The sequence below is a fragment of the Cyprinodon variegatus genome, unplaced genomic scaffold, assembly GCF_000732505.1.
Source record: "Cyprinodon variegatus isolate N-32 unplaced genomic scaffold, C_variegatus-1.0 Scaffold118, whole genome shotgun sequence".
In the NCBI taxonomy this organism is placed as follows: Eukaryota; Metazoa; Chordata; class Actinopteri; order Cyprinodontiformes; family Cyprinodontidae; genus Cyprinodon; species Cyprinodon variegatus.
This window is the reverse complement of record NW_015150571.1, coordinates 1,178,936-1,185,464: the sequence shown is the minus strand read 5'-3', so window position 1 is coordinate 1,185,464 and position 6,529 is coordinate 1,178,936.

Genomic DNA, 6,529 nt, shown 5'->3' with positions numbered 1-6,529 from the left:
CTACACTTATCTCCCTTTTCATTGGATACAACAAGTGGGGGGTTGCAGCCTAGTGGTTAGGGCATAGAGCTTGGAATACTGAGATCCTGAGTTCGGAGCCCCACTCCCACAGACTCATGTCCCACAGCTGCACAATGGCAGCCAACTCCTCCCCAAAGGGATGGGTTAAATGCAGAGAGTGAATTTCGTTGCTTGTACTTGTGACAGTGTAATGACAATAATAGCTAGAAAAAAAAGCTCTGAAATGGGATTGACTTCCTTTTGCACAGCAAACTACATTTATTCTTTATGCTTAATGTCATGGACTTGAAAAGATCTTGTAAACATGGCTGATGGATTTTGGTCCATGTTTAAATATTAGGATCTTACGGTTGGTCCTGTATTGAAGGCTACACACTTATGATTTGAATCTCCTTTTTCTACCACATGCAAAAGAGCCTTTAGTTGTTAGTTTAGTACAATAAACTCATTGGCACTGACCTTAAAAGAAAAACGTGATGTGGTGTCTTGTGAAGCCTGTTGAAAAACATTGAAGGAGCAAAAAATCCCTCCTCCTAAAAGATAGAGATGCACACACTGTGTTTCTGCTGCTATTTCTTAATCTAACTTCAAAAAAGAATTACGTAATACAGATGTGGCAGCACAACAACATTTAAGGGAAATATATGTACAATTTTTTGTACTCCTTTTGAAAGTTGAATGCTATAGATATCTGCTTTTGTAACAAATGTTATTTTGACACACACATACAGAGAAACATGCAGGACTAAGAGATATGACAAATCTTGCTTTAATAAAGCATGGTTGTCATACAGGTTTTCTTTGTAGGTTTGATGTAGCTGTGTGTATAGTCAGAGTTTATGTCTATATGAGCATTTGTCAACCAGCAAACCAAAATGTCAACAAATAAAATATAGGGTGGTAAAAATAAGCAACTGGAACAAAAACAAACTAGAACTGTATAAATAATAAAAATGTTGTTTTTTTTTTCCCTCCCTCTCCCCACATTTCATCACTGCCACAGTCCCGTTAATATTGATAAGGTTGAAGGAGGAAGAAAGACCAAAGGAGTGCATTCCACCAGGGTCACCATCGCATCTCAACAGAGTTATTGGAGTTTTGAGCTAGGAGCATGAGGGAAGATCTGGATTTGTTTTCGAAGCAATTGCTTCCAGAAAAAGAATAATAATGATAAAGGACCATTCACATTTCCCCCAAAAATTTCCTGATAAGTAAACGCAATTTTACAAGCAAAGAAAAACAATAATCCTTGATTTAATGAAAATCATGAAAAAATGTTTTCGATCTGATGTCAATTATTTCACCACTTCTTTGAGATTTAGTTTACAGATGTAACATTTAATCTTTGGATCCTAGCATCCATTGAGGTTGAAATGCTTCACATGAGTTACTTGAAATCAAAAATGGTAGTGTGAATTAGGTGGTTTAAAGCCTTTATAGACTTATACTTGCAGCAATGCCAAAGAGCAAAATTCTTTTGGAAAATAATAAAATATCTTTCTTAAAATGTGTAGCACCCAGTGGAATGGAGGGCAGGTCTTCCTGTTGTGTGTGAAAGGATTTCCGCAAGAGGAGGATGCTTATCTGCAGTGCTGCAGTTGGAGAAATGGAAGAAAGCCCTGCAAATCTCTGTGGATACTTGGACACCATGGATTGATGGTAGCCATAGCATCCCTCGTCAAATTTTATAAGCTAAGAAAACAAAACAACTGAAGGCTGAATGTAGAGAGCTCCACCAAATCATAGTGCAAACTGTAAATAATAAAGCATGTAACTGGAAATGAGAAAACAACTGTAAAGTAAAAATGTAAGTGTCACATAGCTATTGAGATGTTTTTGTTATAAAGGATCTGAAAAGTGTGTGCGGTCGGAAAATTTAGATCTCTCTTGTTTCATATATTTAGTTATGCTATTTATCCTGTGATAAATGTTTTTACACAGTCTGTTTATCCCGCAAGGCCATAAAATGTCTGAGTGAGAAGTGTTTTGCATACAAGGAATACTTATTCTATAACAAGCCAAATTCTTTCTCAAGAATTATTGTTTAACCAAAGTGTCTGTAATTTGTTTTGACTCTGACACAACCTTCACAGCTTTTACCTCATTATAAGTAAGGGAGACAAACTCTGTCTAGATAAGAACAGGGCTGATTACTGTGCCATAAGGGCCATATGATGAACTGTTCTCTCTTTGCAAAGATATACAAATAAAATGCAGACTGAGTGAAAACCATTGATCTCTGTTTATCTAACTGGGGTGAATAGTTGAATACTTTTTCCCTACTACATGTGGGGAAAAAGTATATTTCTTTCAGTAAACAGATCCCTCCAGTGCTAATTTCATTCTTCAAATAGTTTCTCTGTGAGGTCCAGAAAACATCAGTGAACCAACAACATCATGACAACTGTATTCAAGCATATGCAGGGATGGGGTTTTAAGATGGGCGCAAATTAGTGTGTAAAACAATATCCTAATTGGTTTGAAATACCAATGACACACTGTTTTGTCCTTAATTAATCACAAACCTTAATTGAAATGCAACCGCAGCATTAATCAGCTCAGGTGCAAAAGTCTGTCAACAGGACATCAGATCGGAAACTATAAATAAGGCCAAAGTAATAGTAATTAACAAAAAAAAAATCATCAATTGCTAAATGACACAATAAAAAATGATGTTTGCAAATCACCAGAAAACATATAAAGAGCACAGTTAATATGACAAAGAAGCTGTTTAGATTTAAACACTTAATGCTTTACATGATCCTGAACCACTATAGATATGCATGGTATTGGTGGCATCATTATATAGAAAAAACATTCCTGCAGGTCAAAGTAGGAAAACGATCTTATTAAATAAATTGATTCAAAATTGATTCAAAATTGGAAAAATTGATTCAGCAAAATGCAGGCAATTTTAGAAGACATATAGATAAGACATATACAGTAAATTAATAATAATAAAAAAAAAATCCAGCTGCAAAGCAGAGGTTCAATGCAAAAATGCAGCCTAACATCAACTAGTGATACAAAATTCCTGTTCAAAATCTCTCCATCTAATCATAATAAATGTAAGCTTTTTTTTTTAAAAAAAGTGTCATGGTTGGGTTGAGATTTTTGAGGATCCAAATGCAGAGATGAGGAGGCAGAGGTGAGTTTTGTAGAGTTAATGAAGCAACTCAGGCAGAAATCCAAAAATCCAAAATAAAAAATCCAAAAAAAGAAGAAAAAAAAACTTAATCTAGGAGACATCAGGGAAAACATACATGAGGAGCCAGGAAATGACATGGAATCAGCATATACACTCACCGGTCACTTTATTAGGTACCCCATGCTAGTAACGGGTTTGGACCCCCTTTTGCCTTCAGAACTGCCTCAATTCTTCGTGGCATAGATTCAACAAGGTGCTGGAAGCATTCCTCAGGGAGTTTGGTCCATATTGACATGATGGCATCACACAGTTGCCGCAGATTTGTCGGCTGCACATCCATGATGCGAATCTCCCGTTCCACCACATCCCAAAGATGCTCTATTGGATTGGATCTGGTGACTGTGGAGGCCATTTGAGTACAGTGAACTCATTGTCATGTTCAAGAAACCAGTCTGAGATGATTCCAGCTTTATGACATGGCGCATTATCCTGCTGAAAGTAGCCATCAGAAGTTGGGTAGATTGTGGTCATAAAGGGATGGACATGGTCAGCAACAATACTCAGGTAGGCTGTGGCGTTGCAACGATGCTCAATTGGTACCAAGGGGCCCAAAGAGTGCCAAGAAAATATTCCCCACACCATGACACCACCACCACCAGCCTGAACCGTTGATACAAGGCAGGATGGATCCATGCTTTCATGTTGTAGACGCCAAATTCTGACCCTACCATCCGAATGTCGCAGCAGAAATCGAGACTCATCAGACCAGGCAACGTTTTTCCAATCTTCTATTGTCCAATTTCGATGAGCTTGTGCAAATTGTAGCCTCAGTTTCCTGTTCTTAGCTGAAAGGAGTGGCACCCGGTGTGGTCTTCTGCTGCTGTAGCCCATCTGCCTCAAAGTTCCACGTACTGTGCGTTCAGAGATGCTCTTCTGCCCACCTTGGTTGTAATGGGTGGTTATTTGAGTCACTGTTGCCCTTCTATCAGCTCAAACCAGTCTGGCCATTCTCCTCTGACCTCTGGCATCAACAAGGCATTTCCGCCCACAGAACTGCCGCTCACTGGATGTTTTTTCTTTTTCGGACCATTCTCTGTAAACCCTAGAGATGGTTGTGCGTGAAAATCCCAGTAGATCAGCAGTTTCTGAAATACTCAGACCAGCCCTTCTGGCACCAACAATCATGCCACGTTCAAAGTCACTGAAATCACCTTTCTTCCCCATACTGATGCTCGCTTTGAACTGCAGGAGATTGTCTTGACCATGTCTACATGCCTAAATGCACTGAGTTGCCGCCATGTGATTGGCTGCTTAGAAATTAAGTGTTAACCAGCAGTTGGACAGTTGTACCTAATAAAGTGGGCGGTGAGTGTAGTATATATAGGAGACAGAGCATAGACTTGACTAATAAGCTGACAAGGAAAAGGTGTGGATGGAAGCACCTAGAAGGAAGCAACAGAGAGTAACTCAAGAACAAAACACTGCTAGAAAACAACTACAAATACAAAGAAACTAAATATAAACTTAAACAGAGGGCAGAACCCTGGCAAAAAAACTGTATAAACATGTCAGTCTCCTGATGTGCAAAGCCTGAACCTGGATTAAGAAGTGGTTCTGGAATGTACTGAATGAATACAACTCTTCAGAACCCTTATCAGATGTTTATTTATTTATGTCTTTTTATTTTTTAAACATGAAAATCACTCAATGGATTTTAAAGCAACCAGGTCCGGCTTTACTGATTAAATGATTCTAATGTCCTTTTTATTTTGCTGATACAACATTAGGTGAACATAAAAGAAATGACAGCATGAGTCAGCCAACAAATAAAGTATTCTCACAAACAACATTTAATTATACAAAAAAATGAACTTTTCCTGAGTTCACTTACTTGACCTGTTCTGTCAAACTGATAACATTCACAAAAGGATTATGTTACACGAAAACTCCCACTGCATTTATTATCCTTGAACCCCTTGTCTTGGCGTTCCACAGCATTTATTGTTTTCATCTATTAGATCCCAAGCCACAATATTTATTTAATCTAGTTCACTGGTTGCTGATATGATAGAAATATTAATCCAGTATTATAGCTAAAGACAGTAAGAGTTAAATCCAGCTGTGTGTAGACAGCTGTGTCCCATAAATATGTAATTTTCCTGTTTTAATTCATTCTCCTAAATGTAACTGAAAAGATATTTTCCTTAAGCTGATGGTCATGTGTTGGACTTAATGCATCAGCAGCCCATGGCTATCCCTTTATGCTCCAATGGAAGGATTTTAACCATGGAAGGGCCATATAAAGGCCATCTGCCTTTCTCATTAGTGCCAACTTACCAGTGTTTCCCTCCTGGATGATAAAACATTATATCAGGAGATATTGTGATGATGCTCTTTAATCTGATGTGTTATAAAAAAGAGCTTTAACTTTTGTACTTCAGCTGAAGTGTAATGCCACCCTGCTTTCTTTCAATTTTATTACTGTTTCACAAAATTCAATGTTTTTTTGTAACACTTTAGAAATTTTGTTTGTATTTAATAACCATGTGAATGCTTAACTTATGATCTCTCATTTTGTGCGATGTATGTGCTACACAGTTTTAAACAGCTTTACATGATTATTCTTATTAGCTGTTATTTTCCACCTTTTTTTATTTTTATCTTGTTTTCATAAACTAAACTAAACCTAATTCTGTTACAAAAAGTCAAAAGCTTACACAGATTACCTATTACAAAAAGATAACTGGGAATACTGACTCTTTTGTTCACAAGTGGAATAACACATTATACATACAAAGTGGGAATACGTACCTATCCATGGTGTACCTAAGTGTTCCTACTTAGAAGCAATCTCTTATGGTGCATTCACTTTGAATGCCACTTTTGTTCACCTAATAATTCAACTGGCCAGTGAGCGCAATTCACACAGTGAGTGAATTTGCGTTGTGTAAAGTTGAGTAAAGCGGCCAGTGTCCCTGGTCCCGCAGATCTGCTAGACCAGTTCAGGGAGTGCAGGAGTAGCTGAATCATGACCACGTTCCACAGAGCGGGAAGGTGAGATTGAATTGTAGAGCTTACCGGTAGCAGCAGCAGGGTAATCAAAGCAAGAAACCCAGCAGAGAGCACCGCAACCGTGATGATGCTGCCAGCCATGCCCAACCCTCTGAAACCAAGGAACGTGGCTGGCAAACAGTTCCAGATCTCGGGAGAGTTGGTGCTATGGAGGATCAAAGGAAGACAATGGTAGATTAGAGAAGCCTGCAAAACAGACGGAGTGCCAATGAGGGGACAGAGGGTGTCTGCACAAAAAGTAGAACCAGTCCTTCTAGGGCTAAAATTTAACAGCTTTTTAAAAAGCCA